Genomic DNA, 24,094 nt, shown 5'->3' on the forward strand with positions numbered 1-24,094 from the left:
AGTAAAGAGAAAGCAAAACATATAAAGATATTTTGTATACAATTTTTGGCAAATACCCGCAGTAAATAGTTTCCCCTGAAATGTTCATCCCCTGGAGAATTCACTCTTCACGGAAAATTTTCCCCGTTCACTGTCCCCCAACAACATACTCGTCTTCCCCTCCCCTCCCAAAAAATGTATTCATGCGTCCCACACAAAGACTACAAAACAAACTAGACTTAAAAACTTGTCCAATTAAAGAACTTAAAAAAATTTCACCATGTGCTGCGGGAGGTCAAGTTATCTCCAAAAACATATTGATTAGGCCTATCAACTACGTTAAAAAAAATATCAATCTCAGAATTTTGACTGGATGATTTTGGGAAAAATGGCGTGGGAGGGGGCCTAGTTGCCCTTAGATCTTTAGCAATTTGAAAATGGCACTAAAACTATTGATTTCTGCAATAGTAAGTTTTCTCCCGATGCTATAGTCTCGATACTTTCACCCCTGAAAAAAAAGAAACGTTTAAGTAGGTTTTATACGTTTAAATTTAGATAATGAGGCGATACCCAAACTCTTGTTTTTAGTGATTTTAGTTCATTTAAATATTTATTTGCATATTAAGTTTAATTTTAACTCGTTTTAAGATTTATTTATTAATATATATTAATAACTTTTGTACTTTTGTTTGCTATGATTGATTATTAAATTTTTATTCGTTTTGGGTTTCATTTATACTTCAAAAAGCAAAATATTATTTTTTTTGTTTTAAGCTTGATTTGCATATTCAATTTAAGCTTTACTTTCTTTAAAATTTGTTTATTTATATTTGTACTTGTTGTATATTTGCTTGTTTAATTTCTGTTCGTTTTGGCCTTAATTTATTCTTTAATAGTAATTTCTGGTCGTGTTATTTTTTATAATAAAAGATAATTGTTTATTCTTTCTTTAATTTTAAAATTTTATTTTATTTTCAATTAATAAAATATTTTCGAAAATTTTATTTTTTATTATTTTTTGTTCGTTTTTGATTGCAATAATTTTCAAGTTTAAAAAATTCCCTTTTTCAAATTTTTTTTTTCAACATCAAACTTTTACCAAAGTATCAAAACTACTTTCAAAGTCACAACATCAAAGTACCAAATAATCAAAGTAAACAAAACATCAAAGTACACAAGGTATCAAAGTAAACAAGGTATCAAAGTAAACAAAGTATCAAAGTAAACAAGGTATCAAAGTAAACAAAGTAACAGTAAGCAATTTGAATTACTTACAGCCCTTGCACTTTAAATCGAGGTTGACATTTAAAGTGCAAGTCCAAGTATCAAATTATCAAAGCAACTATAATCAAGTTCTGTAGCTCAGAGCTATTTTTTCAAGTTTTGGGGGTGGGTTTATCCCCTTAGGCATGTTTATTTTGCCTTTTAAATGTTTTGAACAAAAGGGCTATCTCAAAATTTGTAAAAGATGCAATTTGAGAAAGTGGGGCGTGAACTACTTGCCAAATGATCACTTTTGACTTATAAAAAAGAAATAGCAGTTTCAATATCCGATCGAATGAGCCCCTTCTAAAGGTAAAATGACCACCCCCTTCACAATAACCTTATATTTTAATAATAGGAAACTTACATTAGCTATAATCCTTGCCCCGTGGGCTATGGAAAATTTATCAATTTGAAATTTTTCGACTCTTTTTAACAAAATGGATATTTAAAATTTTTGATAAGGCACATTTGGAGACAAACGGCACAAATGGCGGGGGGAGGTGGCTGGATAATTTTGAATCACTTTAAATTTTAAAAAATTGCAAAATCAATTTAGATTTCCAGTCGAATAAACTTACTCCAAAGTTTATACGACTATGCCTTCCGTGAAATGCTTTATACATTAACGATGGGCTGCTAGTATAACATACAGCCCTTTCCCAAAGGGCTGGGGGGTTCAAGCCTAGAACCATAGCCATTTGACATTTGGAACAGTTTGACAAAAATTTTTGCCAAAAAATGCGTAACACAAGAATTGAGAAAAAAAGGGCGGGGGGGGGGCGGCGGACCCACTGATTAAAAGTTGCTATTAAAAATTGTGATATAAACGTCGATTCAAATAGACTTAACATTTCCCACATTTTATATTATAATACCATTAAATAAAAACCATATATAAGAACAATGGCCAGTGTGCCAAACTTACAGCCCCTTCCTTGGGGGTAATGTGAGGTTTTATTAACACTCGAGCAATATTTACTTTCTTCACATTTTTACTATTCGGGACATATTTGTCGTCTCAAACTTTGTATTGTATGCAGTTGGGGGAAAGATAACTGGGCGGGGGCGGGTGGTGTCCAAAGATAAAGCTTGGGAAAAATATATACTCATCCGTCATCTTTCTTCTGGCAAAGGACGCAAAATTCTGTATGTTTGTAGATAGGAGCTAAACTTAATTAGGATTCAACTAGACATAATGAGACTTATATATCTGAAACTAAGACATAAATCTAATTCTTCTTATGAATTTATATGTATGAAATTTTCATGTTTTTGAGTTACGGCTTTTATTGAGCCTGGATACTCCTTACTTACAGTTCATTACTTCAAACTGTTTGATACAAAAGAAGTATTTTTAAAAAACAAGGGAGAAGTTACCGTCTCCTTCCTCCCTTACTGACACCCTAGCATTGGACGTCTACTCCTTCATGTATATAAACTATACATTTCTTAATGATATTTGCTCCAACAATGCAATTTCTCAAAATTTGGATTAATTACTAATTTTTCAAATTAAATCTCATCATCGATGATAAACGGAATCTTAACGCGCCTGAAGAAAGTTGTGATCTTTATCAGACTTTTCCTCAGGTGCTATGATATCTTTTAAAAAATATATAGGAACTAACTTGATACACAATTGCAATTATTTAATCATATGTTTGATATTTCACGAAATCCTTGTTTTGTTTTCACCAGTGCTAAAAGTACTAAATGAAATATTCAAGTGTAATATGTATTTTTGAGATCACCTGCGTCTCTTTGTTATACAAATTGAAAAGCACGTTCAAATATAGATGGAGATATCCAAGTTGATTCCTAGATTTACTTCGAATTTGTTTAACCAGTCTTTGTGAAATAGGTTTGGACCTATACCCCTCTTTCTGACATCTTGAGTTCTTATGCGTCCCACACATTCTGTTTAACAAACCTGCGTTCTTTTTTAAATTGTTAACCCTCACCTCCAAAAAGTGCCAACCCCCATTCAAACAAAGTCCTGAGTATATGCCTATGTGCAAATATGAACCATGATCTTGGTAGTCAATGGAAAAATTCGATTAGGTTGAATAGCACCCAGTTCGACCTAAATTTACTCACCCTGCTCCACTATTAGAGCCGCATGGTCTTTACTGCTTTGATTTCGATTAACAATCAACCATTAAATTTTTCTAGCAAAAATATGTCGAGTAAACGATTTTCCCCGTAAAAAAAATGTGCCGATCTGAAAAATTCAATGAGCAACCGCCTAAAAAAAGCGCCAAAATGGCAGAAATGTAGTGTATCTGGCCACTTTGAGGTCAAATTGAACGAGAGCTCTTAGTTAGGTTCAACAAGAAAGTTATGAAGGAGTATAGAAGCACACAGGTACTTTCGTCAAACGAATACAGCCTAAAACATCAGGTTTGCATGAATGTTATGAAGTTCATCTAGTTTTCATCCTCGTGTAAATGGGCTCTTAAGTTCTCGGCAAACGGAGCCGATTTAAGTACCAGATTTCAGCATCACAGTACCAAGGATATGGACAAGAAACATTTTTATAAATAAAAAATTATTGCGTTAGATTTTCAAAAAAAAATAAATAAGACACAAAATGTCAATTAGGTGGTTATGAAAATTTAATGGATTCATTTCAGCTAAGTTCTCAGTTTGGGTCTCAGCTAAGTAGCGGCATCTTTCACCTCAGACAGCTCTGGCTGAATATTTATTTCTCTATTTTTTTGTGATGATCATGCTACAATTTTTTAAAATCAGAAGCCATCGGTGAAATAAAATAGAGACATTCTAAAGACCGACTCGACACCTAAGTCTTTTGAACTAGTCGCTACCTGTTATCCCAATTTCTAAAAAAAAATAATGATGTCCAACCATGGGATTGAAAGGCGGTTAACGAATTTTTTTTTAATTCCATTCCCACTCTTTTCAAGTATCTGTAATATGGGATCTTTTATATCGTAAACGCTCTATTAAATCTTAAAGTATCTAGTATGCGCAATTCTCCTTTCGATTTAGACTGGATCCTTAGCATCGATAGTTTATTAGCAAAATATTGCTAGCAATTGATACTTTATAATTAATCTTAATTTAGAATCATTTTAATTGTAATATTTAAAACCAATTGTGCAGAAGTAGATTTAATGTTTTTCATGCCAATTATTTTTGAATGACCAAAAAAAAAAACAAAAAAAGAAGTAGAATATATAGAACCAAAACAAAAAGATAACAAATTAGATATTTCTCCTGATTTAAAGGCTCAAAAAGTTCACTGGTTCCGAATAAACCACAGTAAGATAAAGCTCAATAGTTTTGCCCGGGGAAAGTCTGAACCTTTACAGCTTGTTCAGTATTGGGGGCGTTTTTTAACCAAAAAAATTAAAAATATAATAAATAATTTTAAATAAAACGCTTAAAATTTAAATATTTGAAAAAATGTCTTACATAGTTTGTAGTTTTTTTGCAAAAATATGCAATAATTCTGCGCTAATAATTTGTCCGAGTTGATTGATGTGTCTATAAACAAAGTTCTCTTCTCTTTCTTCTATCTGGCAGAGCTGAGGTAGTCTTTGCAATTTTTGCCCGCATGAGTGAGCAGTAAGATCTAATACCAAATAGTAGATAAAGAAAGATTCGATTTGCAGATAAATGTAATATCTTAGCTAAAAAACGGGCTTATTATTTTGTCACACTTTTGAGTCTTGTGTTTACCTACCTGTACAGGTCTTTGTGTTATCAATCGTGTTTAGAATGTTCGAAGGGACATCTTATTTCCGGAGAATTGTTTTAAATTAGTCGATTTACCATAATGAATAATCTTTTTTAAAAAATATATCATTTTTATGCAGTAATTTTAGTCGAATTATGAAAATCCATGTTTTAAACACAATATTCATAAAAGCATTGTACTTTCTTTTTAAAGTGTTTCTAGATTATAAATTCTTATTAGTTTAAGCCCTATGACAGAATTTGCGTCAATTTATCCTAGACAAGCAGCTTTTTTCACTCTTTGGATTTCCAAGAAATAATTTTTACACTCATACAGGTGCGGTCTTGTTGTATAGTTTATCAATTTTTATGTGTCGCGATTTATGTTAAGTGGCTCCAACTACCAAAGGGTGATCCATAGGACCTCTTTGTTATGAATTTTTGAGCGCGTGGGGTCTTACGCAAATTATCTTATGGTATTCCTAAACACTATCATTGACCTTAAAAACTAAAATGGTTAGCTTTCCGTCTGACTTCCATAAAAAGTGCTAACAAAAACAATTTGTTTTGGAATTACAGACATTTCACTGGGTGCTCTGCCTTATTAGGAAGAAGTCCGACGTACGAAATCGTCATAGAACGACCATACCGAAACCCATGACCAATATTTATAATCGTTTTGGCATACAAAGGAAGATATTCATACTGTTTAAGACAAGATCTACCCAGATCCAAGTAATTTACAAAAATCACAGAAATACGGGTTCAATTGCAATACTACCATTGGATAGTTAGATGGTCACAATCTTTCAATCTAGCTCAGTTTAGAGGAAGTAGCTTAAATCCAAGTTTAGTAAAGGTGAAGCTGAACATTGAGAGTCATTTAATGGTTTAAACAAGGTTGAACAAGTTTGTCATTTTTAAACTTTATACAGTATGGTTGAAAGATTTCATTAAAGAGACGGGGGCGGGTATTATTTAGGTGACTTTCATAGTACCTTTTGAGTTACCACAGTTGAACAACGTTGATCAACCAAAATATCTTGTCCAAGTGATTTCCTAAGTGGTAAACCAACAAGTGCGTCGAACAGCGATTTACTGTAGAAACATTACTGGAATCATCCTTACTTTTACCTGTCAGAAGCGAATATATGTTATGTTTCGCAAAAGTCAACACCTAAGGCTGCTAAGAGTGGCAGTTTTAGCCGTTGCTAAAACTAAGATGTATTCAAACTCATGTGAGTGAAATGGAAATAACAGAACCTGCATCTTGAGATAGCTACTCATTTTTTTAGGCGGACTGTGAAAATGTATTTTCAACATACGTATTTACACATAAACCGTTTAACTCTCCTAATTTCCAAGAACTGACTTCTCTGAGTCAGTAAGTTAGCTTTAATATTGAAGTAGACAAAAAATATGGAATGCTAAATGGAAAAAGACAAATTTCATATCGGTATACTTTAATTGTTTGATTTAGTTCAAAATATTGATTCAGTTTTTTTTTGTCTTGGATAGAATTACTAGTTTCGTTGGTATTTGATTTTTGTCCAAAAGCTTCCCTTAAATAACAATGTTAAAATACAGGTGCATGAAGATGTAATAACTTTATTGATAAAGTAAATCAAAGTTTCAAAATAATCTTCGTAACAAGGAATTTCAATAACAAGTTTCAGCCGGTCAAAACTAGGATTTTTAGATGGACCTTGTCGCTGAATCATTTTCTTATACACTATAGCCCCCTTGGTCCGAGAACTTGCTTAGCTAAGTTGTTCCAAGCGGCTTGGAAGAAAATTTTGGCCTTTATTGGGGGAACAGATGTTTTTTAACTAACTATAACAGGATCACCCAAATAAGACACTTTGCTTGGACACTTGCAATCAACAACTTTATGTAGTGAGGTGGTATGTCTACAAATCTTCGATAAAAAAAAACATATGAGAAAAAACCTCAGACCCGCAAGTCACACTTAACAACACTTAAATTTCTTAATTGTCTTAACAGCCCATTAGTTCATAATCATACAATTTTCAAAAATGTCAATATATTTACTAAAAAGAGGTCTACAAAAAGTATAGGTGGAGCTGATTCTTGTTTTTGTGAAGCGAATTTTAAGGACTTTGAAGTGAATTTCGGTAGTTCCAGGTAGTCTATGCTCTTATATCCAGTGATTGTGTCCAGTGAATTTTAGTAGTTCCAAGTAGTCTATGCTATTATTTCCAGTAATTGTGTTTAACTGACGTCTTCTATAACTCAAATCATGAAAATAACAGAAAATAGACTACGTTCAGGATGGCAGGTGGGGTTGGTGGACAGGTGGCATCTGAAATAGAACCAAAGAAAATAAAGATTTGCGTAAATGCAATATAAATTTACCAAGTTCAAAGATTTTCTAGAGATGTAAGACGTAGGCCTGAGTTAATTCATTCGGTTTCATGTTTGGGTACCCATGGTAAAATTCAAGTCTTAAAAATATCGGCAGTACCTAGAGTTTCTTTTTTTTAATAGTGGGAGCTCCAGCGCATTAATAACTTGATAATTTTCTGCTTGTTCTTGTAATTACCTGTTTTTTTGCCATTACCTGTTTTTTGTTTCTTACGCAATATAATGTCTTTTCATACTGTGCCTGTTCAAAGATATTTGATTATTATGTACTTTATTATTATGTATATACATGTACTGAGCTTGAAACTTTGGGGTTTTCGTTTCGAAGGTTTTTGAATTGGGTCAATCCCTTGCCAAAAAGCGAATTATTATTTTTCGGAAATGAAAGTTTTCAGTTTTTGGGCATTGCTGATGAAATTAATTAAAGGTCTGAGTTTAAAAATTCTATATTAAGTAATGCTCTTTTTTAAGTTATCTTACAAAAAAAACTAATTCTAAATTTGGCATACATTTATTTATATTGAAATAAAACAAAAAATTTGCTAAAATTACAATTAAATTTTAGCTAACTGGTTAAGGCATCTTTATCCAGTCTGACCAAAACTTGAATACTAGTCAATTTTTTTTCATGTATGATATTGAACGTTATCGTCGAAGAAAAGAATTTACTAGTCTTAAAATTTTTGGTGTTCTTTTGTAATAAGTGTGATCATCTTTTATTAATATATATAACGTGAGCAAGTAACAGCGAAATTATCAACCAGAATCTCATTACGCAATTAATTATCGTTCACTGCTGTGTCTTGCTAAATATTAACAATTCAGATTGAATCAGAATATCTATTAAAGGATATCTCAGGTGAGCTCCCGTCCTAACCTGTTCTTTCACAGAGCTTTCGGAAAATTTGTTGTTTGAAGCTACTAAGATATCTAACAATAGCCTCCGCGACTATAATTAGAACTTTTTTTTAGGTTTTTTTATTTTTATAATCCCTTGTTAATATATACAAATATTTTTGAGAAAATCAGTTTTGTGTTGAATTAACACCTCGATTCTGGCTGCGATTTTGTATTATCAAAGAAGAGGTAAGACGCAGAATATATACTAATAAATGCCGAAAAAAGCTACTTTACAAAAATGATGATTTCTTTTTACGGGTATATCGGATCTGTTATAAATGATAAGAATCCTTACAAATATATTTATGATTTACCATTTTTTGATCTGTAGGAAACTAAATGTCGGCATAACGTTACCACGAATAGCGGAGACTGACAATGAGAAAGACACGCAACAGCAAAGCTATAGGTTTTAAAAGCTACATCTGCAACAGATAATATATCATTAAACAATTCAATTAAAATTAAACAATTCTTAGTAAAATTAGCATCACAAGCATTCCTATTTGGACCAACTTGACTTCACCTAACAAGCTCAACGAGAAAGAAGTCAGAGAAAGAGAGGGGAGGGAGATAGATAGAAAGAGAGAGAGAGAGGGGGGGGGTCAAATATATAAATTCAGTCTTAATAGGGCCTGGTCCTCTTCTGCAAGTCGTTTTTAGTTGTGTTTAATATATACGGTGTTCTCTTGTTCAATACCAATTAACATTAAAGAAATTTTTATACTTTTTTATTTATTAAAATAAAAGATTAGATAATGTTTATAAAAGCAAAAAACGAAGTTTTATAATTTTGTCTGGCAATATATAGCCTGCAGGCTAACTAATATCATAGACCATACTGAGTTCTCGCATGCACAGTAAAGTCCCCATTTATATTATTATCTTAATTATTTCTTTATATTTAGTGCCTGTGCTACATCCTGACTCCACCGCCAACTGAATTTTTTTATTAAAGTTAGTTTGATTAAGCAATTTGATTCATGAGATGGAATGGGTTCCACATGCAAGATAGAGGACTATGTTTTCCACGTTCTCAAATTCTCATCCTGGAGTCTACTAACATCATAACTTCCCGTGAGGTAATTACCCTTCCGATATTTCAGCTTTAAATTAACCCTTGACTTTCATTAGCTTTTAAATTATCGTTCGCTTCTCAGAATGATCTAGAAAATTTTTGAAAAATCCCCCTAAACTTGGTTACGAGATCGTCTACGTTGAAAAATATTGGTATCTAACCCGCAGATGCTATAATTGCCATAAAGACGATAGTCAAGCGGCAAACGATTGCAAAGTTCCCCAGATGTGCGGACACTGTGCGCAAACTGGACACGGCCATACCAAAGAATCCCCTTGCACTAATAGTCTATATTGTGTATCATGCCAATCTAGAAAACACAACTGTTACTCTTTCAGGTGTCCCAAAAACCGAAAGCAAATAGAATCCCAGCAGATTCGTAGAAATGGCAACTAACCACAGTTCTGTATCGGCGTTATCTTGGAACATAAATGGTGGCGTCCTGAATAAACTTCCCTTGCTTGAAAATATGGTTGAGAAACATGACATAGTTTGCATACGAAAACGATTTATTACCAGACTGCAAAAACCCGCTAAAATTATATTGTACTGAATCTAATTTAATAAACCCTGCTTCTCTTCAAAAACGAAAGGGCTGACCTAGCGGAGGGCTGGCTGTCTTGAGCAAGTACGAATGTGAATGTTTACGTTCAGAAGATCCATTTCTTGCCGTTAGTTGCAATGGTTTCGCTATTGTTAGTGTTTATTTACCCACTAATTATTGTGATCAAAACTTAGAAATGATGTTTAGTAACGCATGTCACAAGTTGGCTAAATATGTAAAACAACTGCTCCATTCATTCCCACGTTGTCTCAAAATTGGCGATTTCAACTGTAATTTATCAAATGATCGTTGTCCCCGAGCTCAAATTTTAAAGACGATGTTGCCATATGTGTTCATGTGCTCCGAGAAATCAACAGTTCACCTTCATATCCGTAGCTAACACTACTTCAAACATCGATCATGCAATGTTCTCCAGCAAACCTGTGCATGTAGTTTCAGTTTTGAATGATCGTTTGTGTAGTGATCACAATCCTATTAACGTGAGTATTCCAGTGTCTAGTTCTCCATGGACCCCTAACGTTCTAAATGGTCTGTAAGGAAATCTTGAGATCTTACTGACATAGGACATTCCCAGAAAGTAGATGATGATATTTTGTCTCAAATAAAAGTTTCCTACCACCTATTACTATCTTCTTCTGCAGTTATGGATGAGCCTCGGCTGCTTAATCTATATTGTGAACAAATTATTCATGCTATTAGATGTGCTGATCATGCAGCTGTACCTGTTAGCAAGTCCCGAGTAAAAAAGAAAAAATATGGTTGGTCTTAAAATCAAATTTTAGTTAGTACTTGTTTCCAGGCTAAATGCGTATATGACAAGAGTTTGATAGGCCTAGAGTTGGTGTTGTAAATGCCATCCATATTTATACGAAAGGAAAGACTCCGTGATCATGCTACCAATATCAAAGCTGAATTGGCGGCAAAAATCGCTGACGATCCAAATTTACTTTGGAAGTCTCGCCCCGGTCGATTTACTGTTTTTATTGCTTTATAAATAACTGGGTTTGAGTGGGTGGCTCATTTTCTGCCTAGTTTTAAACCCCAGATAGTCCAAAGGCTAAAAAGTTAAATTACGAAATTTAGAATATTGTCAACAGTCGAGCTAGATCTGAGCAGGTAATCGTTGAGGTAATTTGATTAAAGAGATTATACCGAAGCTTGAAAAGAAGTTTTCTTGTGGGTCGGATGGGATTTGTGTACGCCATTTTGAGTTTTCCAGCGATAACCTTTTTGACTATATCGCTTTGCTGTTTCATATGAGTTTTACAGCAGTTGTGCCCGAGTGCTTGTGTTTGCGCGTTGTAACACTGGTTTTGAAAAAAGGAAAACTGCTTTTTCAATGTTCGTCTTATAGATCCATTACAGTTTCCAGTGTGTTTTCGAAGGGTTTTTGAGTTATTGATCATTGAACATATGCGACAACAGTGTGTCATGCCTCCTTTACAGTTTGGGTTCCAACCGTGCCTCGGTTTCTACCACGCTTTAAGGAGTTTATGTACAATATTAAAGGATGCTGAAACATCAGATAGTCCTTTGGCTATTGGCGCATATGATATTAGTAATGCTTTCGGATCTCTAATTCATTCTCAGGCTATGCATTAAAAAAAGGGGGGTATTGTTATTAAAAAGGGGGGTATCTGTTAATGTATTTCGACCTCTTTATTTTATGTATAGAAATCTCTCTGTACGTTTAAATATTGGATAAGCGCTTCTTCATTCATACCTCCGTGCGAATATTGGAATTAAACAAGGGGTCTCTCCTACACGACCCTAAGAGCCCTTAGTGACCCTAAGAGAGGATTTATGGCTTTGCTGTATATTGAACGGTGTTAGTGTGTCTGTTTTATGTTATGCGGATGACGTTCTTAACCTAAGTAGGGCTGTGTTTAGTTTGGAAAAAAAGTTTTAGGGAGATTGCAAAGATTTATAATGATATTGGTCTTTTTTTTAAATGCGGCTAAGTCTCACGTGCTATTATTTAATATTAACCGTTCTGAAACTCCTGATAGAGGAAATCTGGGTGATTCTGATGTTGTACCACTGCAGGAGCTTGTGATATATATATATATATATATATATATATATATATATATATATATATATATGTATATTATAAAAAGCACGAAGTCCTATTTTCTTTTTCAATGATTTCTTTTTTTTTTTATTTAGAAAATTATTTTTAATGTATAGGCTATATACCATCTTATTCTTCAATTACTTCATTTCTGTTCTATTTTAAGATGTAGAGGGAGTATTCATCCACAATTCACTCCGCTTTCAAAGATCTTAAGAGAAGAAAATCTAATTTAGAACTGAGACATCACAGAGAAAAAAAAACCATAAATATGAAGACAAAAATTCTATGTGAGCAAATTTTGTAAAATAGGAAACATAGAACATTTTTGCAGTTTTGCGGAGTTCGCCTATTATCTTGATGATAACGCTCTGGAGTCATATCTGATATGGACATATGGTGGAAAATCGGAAGTTTCAAAGGCGGTATATTTGTATAAATGCTAAGTTGGAATATGTTAGGACTGCAGTGAATCACTATTTTGTGTTTTTTTTTATCAGTTTGGTTCTTGTATGATTTATTCGATTTAATCATGGATCTACGCACTATATCATGAAAAATCACTAGATTTAGGAAAAATCACTAGTTTTAGAACGAAAATCACTATAAATCACTAGCTAGACAAAATCACTAGGTAACATAAAAAATCACTAGAAATAGTGATAAATCACTAGGGTTCATAATCTATGTGATCATAATCTATGAGAAAATATTGCAGACTTTCGGCCTTCTCATATAACATTGAGCTACTTGACTGCCCATATGACTTCGCCCGGTATGTTTTCACATCTGCATAACCTGGTATAAGGCCGCTTCTTCATTATGGCTTTTTCAGGTGAAGTCGCCCATGCTCTTTACTTTTTCAGTCAGCACCAGTCTTCATTGGTACTTTTTCAGGCAGAAAAAGGTAAATCAAGAGTTTTTTTGTGGAAAAAACTTTTTCCACAAAATAAGTTTTTCAAAGAAAAGTAAAGAACACCATTAAACAGAAAATGAGCAAAAATAAAATCAAATAATCTACAAAGCGTGAAACTACCACAAATCAGCATCGATAAATAAATGAAACCCAAAACGAGCAGATATTACAATAAATAACCGAGTCAAACTCAAAACGAGCAGAAATTAACAAAAGTTGGGTGCAAAACCCCTATGCCTTCCCAAGGCCAGAACAAAATTTGCACTTTACTGAAAAAACATAAATGCTTTCACTTTTACAGATTTAATAAATCAAATAATATTAACATTTTGATTAATAAATATCATTATATTTATATCAGTAACTGACAATGCACATTAATAAGTATTTTTTAAGTAAAGTGCAAATTTTGTTCTGGCCTTAGGAAGGCATAGGGGTTTTGCACCCAACATATGTTAATTTGTGCTGGTTTTGAGTTTGACTCGGTTATTTTTTTGTAATTTCTGTTCGTTTTGGGCTTAATTTAATTATCGATGCTGATTTGTGGCAGTTTCACTGCTTCGTAGATTATTTGATTTTATTTTTGCTCATTTTTTGTTTAGTGGAATTCTTTACTTTTCTTTGAAAAACTTAGTTTTTGGAACAAGTTTTTTTAAATAGTTTCTTTTTGTTTAATAATTACATAAGTCTTTTTATTGAAAAAGTTACAAATAGTTTAAATCCTCTTGTTTCTCCACGACTTTATAGTTTGGCCTGCTATTTGTATACTGGAGAAAATTTTTAGCAATTTTTAACAACATACACCCTCTTAAAAATCTAGACACAAATAGTACTGTATATTTTCTTTCCAAAACTTCTCTAGTTGACCTGAAATGGAAAACTTGATACCATTCGCAAAAAAATCTGTTTACTTTCTTTGATAGCATGGATACACTTACGCTATTTTGATTTAGTTAAATTTTAAAGCAGTAGCCCCAAATTTGAACATAGTACCCTCAGTCGTTCTTGGGATACTGCTGAGATGCCTTATTGAATTGCATTACACAGTGCATTTATTTAATCTTAAGGCAACATTTAGTTTTTAATATAATGGGCAAATGGGATGGTGGGAGTGGAAGGGAGATGAGTTGCCCTCAAATCACTTTCGACTATTAAAAGGGCATCAGCCCTTTCTATTATCAATCGAATGAGCCCTTTTCGAAGTTCCCACGACAACTCCTTCGATACGAAGTGCCCTGGTCTAAACAACAACAACAACAAAAAATAATAAATAAGAACCACATCGATCTTTACAATAAAAATGTCAAGCCTTCCAATCACTTTCGACTATTAAAAATGGCACTAGGCCTTTCGATTTCCAATAGAATGAGCCCTTTTGGAAACGTCAACGTTTTCTATAAACACCTTATATGCCCCCAGGGCATAAATTACAACCCTTACCCTAAGGTCTGTTAGGGTGATTGTTATCCTCTAAGACCGAATTTTCAGAACTTTCAACTACGTGAAGCAACATGGTTATCTCAAAATTTTGATTGGATGTGTTTGGGGAAATTGGTGGGCGTCAAAGGGGCATCAGTCGCTCTCCAATCACTTTCAACTATTAAAAATGGCCCTAGCGTTTTAATTTCCAATCAAATGACCCCTTTTGAAGTTTCTACGACAAAGCTTTCAATAAAAATCAAATATGCCCCCTGGGCATAACTTACAACCCTTGCCCTGAGTGCTGGGGGGTTTCATTTTCAAAGATCTAATTTCCAGAACTTTCAACTATGTCGAACAAAATGACTATCTTAAAATTTGACTGGATTTGTTTGGAGGAATGGTGAGCGTGAGAGGGGGGATAGTTACCTTCCCATCACTTTTGACTTTTACAAAGGGCACTAGGCCTCTCAATTTTTAATTGAATGAGCCCTTTTTGAAGTTCTACGACAGCTCTATTTCTATAAACATTATATGCCCCAAGGGCAGAAATTACAACCTTTGCCCTTGGGGTTCTGGGGGGGTTGTCACCGTTAAGTTCATAATTTCCATAACTTTTAACTATATTGAACAAAATGACTATCTCTAAACTTCGATTGAATATTTTTGGGGAAATGGTGGGCGTAAGAGAGTGGTTAATTACTCTCCACTCACTTTCGACTATTAAAAAGGGCAATTTCAATTTCCGGTCAAATGAGCCGTTTTTGAAATTTCTATAACAACTTTCTATATATGCTTTATGTGCCCCCAGGGTATGACTTACAACCCTTGCATTGTGGGCACTGTGGGGGTTATCATCCTAATAGACATAACTTCAAGAACTTTCAAAAATGTTGAACAATAGGGATATCTCTAAATTTTATATGGTTATGTTTAGGAAATAGTGGGTGAGAGAGGGACGTGAGTCGCTCTCAAATCACGTTCATCTACTAAAAAAGACACTAGCTCTATCAAGTTACCATTTACTTATGAATATTTTAGTTTCTAAGCTTTCAATAAAAACAGTCTTTGCCCCCAGGTCATAAATTAACACCCTATCACTGAGGGTTAGTGGGAGGGGGTCGGGGAGGTTTATCTTTATAGACCAAATGTTCAAGACTTTTAACTACGCTGAAGAAAATGGTTCTATCAAATATTAGTTGAATGTGTTTGGAGAAACTTTGGGCGTGAGAGGAGGGTTATGTGGCCTCAAATCACTTTCGAGGATTAATATGGGCACTAGCCCTGAGAATTTCCAATCAAAAGATCTCTTTTTCAAGTTTTTACGACAACTATCTCAATAACAACCTTATATGCCTCCGGGGCAAAACTTATAACCCTAGGCCTGAAGACTGTCGGTGAGTGTCCTGCTCAAAGGTATAATTTCCTGAACTTTGAACTGCGTGGAACAGAATGGCTATCTCAAAATTTTTATTGGATGTGTTTGGGGAAATGGTGGACTTGGAAGGGGTGTTAGTTGATTTCCAATCACTTTCGACTATCAAAAAGGACACTAGACATTTCAATTTCCAATTGAATGAGCCCTTTTGAAGTTTCTACGACAACCCGTTATATAAAAACCTTATACACCCCCTGGGCATAATTTACAGCCCTTGTCCTGAGGGCTGTGGGGGGGGGGGGGGTCGTCATCCTCAAAGACCTAAGGTACAGAACTAAAAACAACGCTGAATAAAATGGCTATATCAAATTTTTGATCAGATATGTTTGGGGAAAAGATGGGCGCAATAGGCGGGTTAGTTTCCCTCAAATCACTTTCGACTATTAAAAAGGGCACTAGCCCTTTGAATTTCCAATCGAATGAGTCTTTTTTAAAGTTTCTACGACAACGCCTTCTATTAAAAACCATTATATGCCCCCAGGGCATAACTTACAACCCTTGACCTAAGGGCTGTGGGAGACTGTCCTCAAAAACATAATTTCTATCTGGAAATCAACTACGCTGTACAAAATAGCTATCTCAAAATTTTGATTGGATTTGTTTTGGATGTGTGAAAAATAAAATCAAATAATCTACAAAGTGTGAAACTACCACAAATCAGCATCGATAAATAAATGAAACCCAAAACGAGCAGAAATTACAATAAATAACTGAGTCAAACTCAAAACGAGCAGAAATTAACATAAGTTGTGTGCAAAACCTCTATGCCTTCCCAAGGCCAGAACAAAATTTGCACTTTACTGAAAAAATGTAAGTGTTTTTACTTTTATAACTTTAATAAATCAAATAATATTAATATTTTTATTACTAAATATCAGTATATGTAGATTTAACTGACAATGCACATTCATTTGTATCTTTTCAGTAAAGTGCAAATTTTGTTCTGGCATTGGGAAGGCATAGGGGTTTTGCACCCAACTTCTGTTTATTTCTGCTCTTTTTGAGTTTGACTCGGTAATTTATTGTAATTTCTTTTCGTTTTGGCTTTTATTTACGTATCGATGCCGATTTGTTGTAGTTTCACGCTTGGTAGATTATTTGATTTTATTTTTGCTCATTTTTTGTTTAATAAAGTTCTTTACTTTTTTTTGAAAAACTTATTTTGTGGAAAAATTTTTTTTTAATTAATTTGCGTTCGTTTGATATTGTCATAGTCTTTTCAGGTAAAAAGAAAATAATACTTTAAATCTTTTCGTTTTTTAAGACTTTATAGTTTGGCCTGCTTCTTGTATGCTGGATAAAAAGTTTCAGCAATTTTTAACAACATACACCCTCTTAAAAATCTAGACACAAATAGTACTGTATATTTTCTTTCCAAACCTCCTCTAGTTGACCTGAAATGGAAAACTTGATACCATTCGCAAAAAAATCTGTTTACTTTATTTGATAGCACGGATACATTTACGCTATTTTGATTTAGTTAAATTTTAAGAGCAGAAATGGGAGGGTCGGCGTGGGATGGTGGGAGTGGAAGGGAGATGAGTTGCCCTCAAATCACTTTCGACTATTAAAAAGGGCATCAGCCCTTTCTATTATCAATCGAATGAGCCCTTTTCGAAGTTCCCACAACAACTCCTTCGATACGAAGTGCCCTGGTCTTTACAACAACAACAACTAAAAATAATAAATAATACCCAACTTCGATCTTTACTATAAAAACGTCAAGCCTTCCAATCATTTTCTACTATTAAAAAGGTGCACTAGGCATTTAGATTACAAATCGGATGAGCCCTTTTGGAAACGACAAAGCTTTCTATAAACGCCTTATATGCCCCCAGGGTATAAATTACAATCACTACTTTAAGGTCTGTTAGGGTGGTTGTTATACTCTAAGACCAAATTTTCAGAACTTTCAACTATGTGAAACAACATGGCTATCTCAAAATTTTGATCGGATGTGTTTGGGGAAATGGTGGGCGTGAAAGGGGCGGGAGTAGCTCTTCAATCACTTTCAACTATTAAAATGGTTCCATTCGTTTCAATTTCAAATCAAATTACCCCTTTTAAAGTTTCTGCGACAAAGATTTCAACACAAATCTTATATGCCCCCAGGCCATTATCTATAACCCTTACTCTGAGTGCTGGGGGGGTGTCTTTTTCAAAGACCTAATTTCCAGAACTTTCTACTACGTTGAACAAAATGGCTATCTGAAAATTTTTATTGGATGGGTTTGGAGGAATGGTGGGCGTGAGAGGGGGTTAGTTACCTTCCATTCACTTTCGACTATTACAAAGGGCACTAGCCCTCTCAATTTCGAATTGAATGAGCCCTTTTTGAAGTTTTACGACAACTCTATTTATAAAACCTTATATGCCCCAAGGGCAGAAATTACAACCTTTGCCCTTGGGGTTCTGGGGGGGTTGTCACCGTTAAGTTCATAATTTCCATAACTTTTAACTACATTGAACAAAATGACTATCTCTAAACTTCGATTGAATGTTTTTGGGGAAATGGTGGGAGTAAGAGGGGGTTTAATTATTCTCCAATCACTTTCGACTATTAAAAAGGGCAATTTCAATTTCCGATCACATGAGCCCTTTTTGAAATTTCTATAACAACTTTCTATATAAACTTTATATGCTCCAGGGCATAACTTACAACCCTTGCACTGTGGGCACTTAGGGGGTTATCATCCTAAAAGGGCTAATTTCAAGAACTTTCAACAATGTTGAACAAAATGGATATCTCCAAATTTTAATTGGATATGTTTGGGAAATGGTGGGCGTGAGAGGGGCGTTAGTCGCTCTCCAATCACTTCCAACTATTAAAAAAGGCACTAGCCCTTTCAATTTCCAATTGAATGTGCCTTTTTGCATTTTTTACCTTGTCAATAAAAGCCTTATACGTCCCCAGGTCATAACTTAAAACCCGTTCCCTGAGGGCTATTGGGAGGGGGAAGGGGTTGGCATCCTTATAGACCAAATTTCCAAGACTTTTAACTACGTTGAATAAAATGGCTATATAAAATATTGATTGGATGTGTTTGCAGAAAAGATGGGCGTGAGAGGGGGGTTAGTTGCCTTCAAATGACTTTCGAGTATTAAAAAGGGCACTAGCCCTTTGAATTTCCAATCAAATGAGCCCTTTTTCAAGTTTCTACGACAAAGATTTCAATAAAAAACTTATATGCATCCGGGGCAAAACTTATAACCCTTGCCCTGAAGACTGTGGGGGGAGTGTCCTGCTCAAAGGTATAATTTCCTGAACTTTGAACTGCGTGGAACAAAATGGCTATCTCAAAATCTTTATTGGATGTGTTTGGGGAAATGGTGGGCGTGGAAGGGGTGTTAGTTGCTTTACAATCAATTTCGACTATTAAAAAGGGCACTAGCCATTTCAATTTTCAATCGAATGAGCCCTCTTTAAAGTTTCTACGACAACGAGTTATAAAAAAAACATTAATTCCCCCTGGGCATAATTTATAGCCCTTGTCCTGAGGGCTGTGGGGCGGGGGGGGTTTGTCAGCCTCAAAGACATAATTACCAGAACTTAAAAATACGTTGAATAAAATGGCTATCTCAAAGTTTTGATTAGATGTGTTTGGGGAAAAGGCGGGCCTGAGAGGCGGGTTAGTTGCCCTTTAATCATTTTCCACGATTAAAAAAGGCACTAGCCCTTTGAATTTCCAATCGAACGAGCTTTTTTTGAAGCTTCTGTGATAACGCCTTCTATAGAAAACCTTATATACCCCCAGGGCATAACTTACAACCCTTAACCTCAGGACTGTAGGAAAATGTCCTCGAAAACATAATTTCTATCTGGAAATCAACTACGCTGTACAAAATAGCTATCTCAAAATTTTGATTGGATGTGTTTCGGGAAATGGTGGGCGTGGAAGGGGTGTTAATCGCCTTCCAATCACTTTCGACAACTTCGACAACTTCTTCGATATGAAGTGCCCTGCTCTAAAGAAAAAATTAATAAATAATACATTGTGCCAACATCGTCTTATATGCCCCCAGGGCATAACTTAAAACCCTCGCCCTGAGGGTTGTGGGGGAGTGTCCTCCTCTTACTTAGTCACCGTTTCATGTCTCGTTCTCGAGTGTCCCCGTTCTTTACTTAGGCAGCGCTATCGCTCTGCCCATGATTTATACAACAACATTCTATATAAACCTTATATACCCCCAGGGCACAACTTGCAACCCTAGCGCTGAGGGCTATGAGAGGATTAAAATCCTAGAACACCTAATCCCCAGATCATTCACCTATCTTGCTAAAAATGTATGTCTCAAAAGTTTAATTCGATGTATTTGTGGAAATGGTGGGCGTGAGAGGGACGTTAGTCGCTATCTGATCGCTTTATACTATTAAAAAAGGCACTAGCCCTTTCAATTTCCAATTGAATGAGCAGTTTTGAAGTTTCTACGACAACGCTTTCAGTAAAAACTTTGTATGCCCCTAGGGCACAACTTACAACCCTTGCCCTGAGGGCAGTGTGGGGAGGGGTTGTCATCCTTAAAGACCTAATTTCCAAAACTTTCAACTACGTTGAATAAAATGGCTATCTAAAATTTTGACTGGATGTGTTTGGGGAAAAGTTGGGCGTGAGAGGGGGGTTAGTTGCCCTCAAATCACTTTCGACTATTAAAAAGGGTACTAGCCCTTTGAATTTAGGGTACTAGCCCTTTGAACCCTTTTTCAAGTTTCTACGACAAAGATTTCAATAAAAACCTTATATGCCTCCAGGGCATAACTTAAAGCCCTTGCCCTGAGGGTTGTGGGGGATTTTCCTCCTCAAAAACATATTTTCTATCCGGAAATCAACTACGCTGAACAAAATGACTATCTCAAAATTTTTAATGGATATGTTTGGGGGAATGATGGGCGTGGGGGGGCTAGTTGCCCTCCAATCACTTTCGACTATTAACAAGGGCACTAGCCTTTTGAATTTCCAATCGAATGAGCTTTTTTGAAGTTTCTACGGCAACACCTTCTTTAAAAACCTTATATGCCCCCAGGGCATAACTTATAATCCTTGTCCTGAGGGTTGTGGGGAGTATCAACTACGCTGAACAAAATGGCCATCTCAATTTTGATTGGATGTGTTTGGGAAAATGATGGGTGTGGGGAGGGGGCTAGTTGCCCTCCAATCACTTTCGACTATTAAAAAGGGCACTAGCCACTCCAATTTCTAATCGAATGAGCCCTATTTGAAGTTTCTACGACAACTCCTTCAATACGAAGTGCCCAGGTATGAAAAAAAAACACATTGTGCCCACATCGTTCTTGACTTAGGCAGCTCTAGCGCGCTGTCTATGAAAAACGGTTTAAACTTGTCCGACTTTTCCTGAAATAGCCATATTGAAAACAGGACTTAAAAAAATTGCTAATCTTCCCTCTTTATTATTGAATCCTTGACACACATATCTCTAAGACTTTCTTGCTTCAATTTGGGTTGCAAACCAATTTCCAGATTTATTTCTACTATTCTCAAAAGCATACTCAGGCCTGGATAAAGGGCTATTGGAGTGATTAGGCCTAATCGGGTGCCATATTTGAAAGAGCCCCGCGTTATCATCGAAATGAACAAAAAGAATATTCAAGATTTAAAAATATTGCTTTTGACGATAATGGATTATAAGTATGCATTGCTAGATGGGATTTATTGATATATTTATTATTATATAATATATATTTTATAAACTAGAAAACTCACACAACAAATAACAGACTATTTAGCTATAAAAGGTTCTGTAAAAATTACCTTAGATGAGTTTAAACAAAAAGAGGACGGAACACAAAAGTGTATTGTATATCTGCAATTCAAAAGTGTATCTGCATAGAAAGCTTACGAATGGCGAAATAATAAGCCATTCTTGGACAATATGTTTTGAATCAAAATATTAGAAAAGTTTGTTTTTAGTGCCAGCTATTCAGTATGAGCGTGTCAATTGCATTAGGCACTTTAGGATTGAATAACTGGTGAGATATATGTAATAAATTATCCATACATGAAAAGTCAATAGAACGTTTGGTAGCTTTGATAAAATGTACAGAGCTTCAAAAAAGACTTCCCGCTGAGCAATCAGAAGTTGTTAAACCAATAAAAAATTTTTTTTATAAGATATTGAAAGATTATTTTCTGTGGCCCCGTTTTTAGGAAAACGAAATATCGTGTTTAGAGGACCCATCAAAAACCTAAGTGGTGCACGAAATGAAGAATTTTTGGGGTATACGTGAATTGCTTGAAAAATTTGATCAAGTAATGCAAGATTATATATAAAGAATTGCCACAAAACAAATACAACAACGTTAATTAAGCGAAACAATACAAAATAGAATAATATAGCTCAATAGCTTAATAGGTAACAAACTAAAAAATAAAAGTATTGATAGAATTAAATATAAAACATATTTTGTCAAGATTTTTGATTTTACTCCAGATGTCAATCATCAGAGACAAATGTCTCTTAGCATCAGATATGTTTCAATTGGACCATTACCAGGCTCAAATATTGCTTTACATGAACAATTCATCAAATTTATACATGCAGAGCGCAGCACAGGAGGAAATCAATTTTTTGTGTTAAAACAAGAAATTAAAAGTTTACTTTTTTTACTCCTTGCGTATGTCACAATTTTAACCTAGCATATGGGGATGTGGCAAAATTTTCCGAGCAGCTTTAATCTTCTTTGGTGTTCTGCGGCGCATATATGTTTTGTTTTCGGTACCTTCAAAAAGGTAGTTAGTCCATCTCAAATATGTAAAAGGAGTTAGTATGAAGCCGCTTTGCGATAACAGGTGGGAATGTCGAATTCAAAGTGTAAAAGCAGTGAGATATATAAACAAGTGAATTTCATCATGCTCTGCTCAAAATACCAGAAATTTCCTACGATTCTTAAACTAAAAACGAAGCAGAATCACTGGGAATTCAATGAAAGACTATAATTTTTTAGTATCAACAGTTTTTTGGTACGATTTGCAGTTCCAAATCAATTATATTAGCAAGCATGATGAATATATTGAAAATCGCAAAAACATTATTCTTAGAAATATTTGACTTCTATCCTGTAACCTTGATTAGCATTGTAATTTCTTACAGTGTCGGATCTAGATTTATTTCTAGGGGTGATTTTTATTTCGCAGTCCCTGCCACGCCATATTACTACTTTTCCAGCTTTTCTTTCAAGAAATATGACCTCTTTTTCCCCCTCTGAAATACAAGAAAACTTTAATGTACACGTAAACACCCATTGGCTATCAAAATGGACAAATGCATTTATTTTCAATAGCGTTGTAGCTTATGTTGCCAATTTTACCAAATGATCCATAAATGGCTGCATAAATGGTGCAACAAGATTCATAAGGCGTCTGTATTTTAAGAAGCCCCAACAAAAATTACGAAGAAGAGATCCCGCCTCATTTTAATTCATTCATAAGATGGTTAGAAAAGTTCATAGTCATATCCACCTCTTCTGTGATCTAGTTTGAATACGGTGCTGCAGATGACTTTCCAAGTTTGTGAGCATTTCTTGTATGTCTGCATTTCGAGATAATTCGCGGGGCGGGAAAGTACCGAGACTGAAGACGACACTCTGGTCAAAATTTGCACGATCTTCACCTTTAATTTTATCTATTTCTTCCTGGAACTAAAAAAAAGTAAGGCCATTCAATAATTTTTCAGAAATATAGAGGATACATCATCTTCGAATAAAAAAATTACAAAAGAAAATATTAAGAAACACGCGGATAAGACCGTAATAAATATGAGAATTTTCAGCCGGTGACTGAGAAATGCGCGAACAAAACATATTTTGACAAGGTACTTCGTCCTAGAGTACTCAAAAACATAAAAGAAAAACAAAAATCGAAGCAAACAATAAAAATAAAGACAAAAAAAAAATTAAAGAAGTTATCTCATAAGAACGAAAGTAAAGAGGTGACTGAATTTCAAAATATGAAAAAAACAAGACTATCTGAAAGTTAGATTTCAGATGAACCAAACTAACTAATACATTATTAACGTGAAACAATGTTTTTTTTAAAGTTATCGATTTATCATAAACTTATGTAGTATATCATAAATATATATGAAAAATATCATTAACATAATGAAATATAAAATGTAAGTACAAAATGATAAAATATATATACATAATATAATAAATATGCATTTATATAAGACATACATGATTCGTAAAAAGACAAACAAAAAAAACGTCTGTTTAAATCCAGATCTTTGCACTTCCCTGAAAAGTTCTTTTTGATAATTTATTTTGCCTTTTGAATCTTGTTGCACCATTTATGCAGCCATTTATGGATCATTTGGTAAAATTGGCAACATAAGCTACAACGCTATTGAAAATAAAT

The 24,094-nt window shown here is 34.5% G+C and overlaps 1 long non-coding RNA gene across 1 annotated transcript in view; it reads right to left on the reverse strand.

The window, feature by feature from the left end:
• Nucleotides 1–6,971: 6,971 nt before the first annotated feature.
• Nucleotides 6,972–24,094, reverse strand: part of LOC148944981 (uncharacterized) — a 33,105-nt gene continuing 15,982 nt past the window's right edge. The window contains exon 3 of the long non-coding RNA XR_016142681.1: nucleotides 6,972–7,267. This is a non-coding gene — a long non-coding RNA (uncharacterized LOC148944981). The remainder of the gene's footprint in view (nucleotides 7,268–24,094) is intronic.

This window comes from Artemia sp. Qi Xiang Cuo, chromosome 13 (assembly GCF_049724085.1).
Source record: "Artemia sp. Qi Xiang Cuo chromosome 13, ASM4972408v1, whole genome shotgun sequence".
Classification (NCBI taxonomy): Eukaryota; Metazoa; Arthropoda; class Branchiopoda; order Anostraca; family Artemiidae; genus Artemia; species Artemia sp. Qi Xiang Cuo.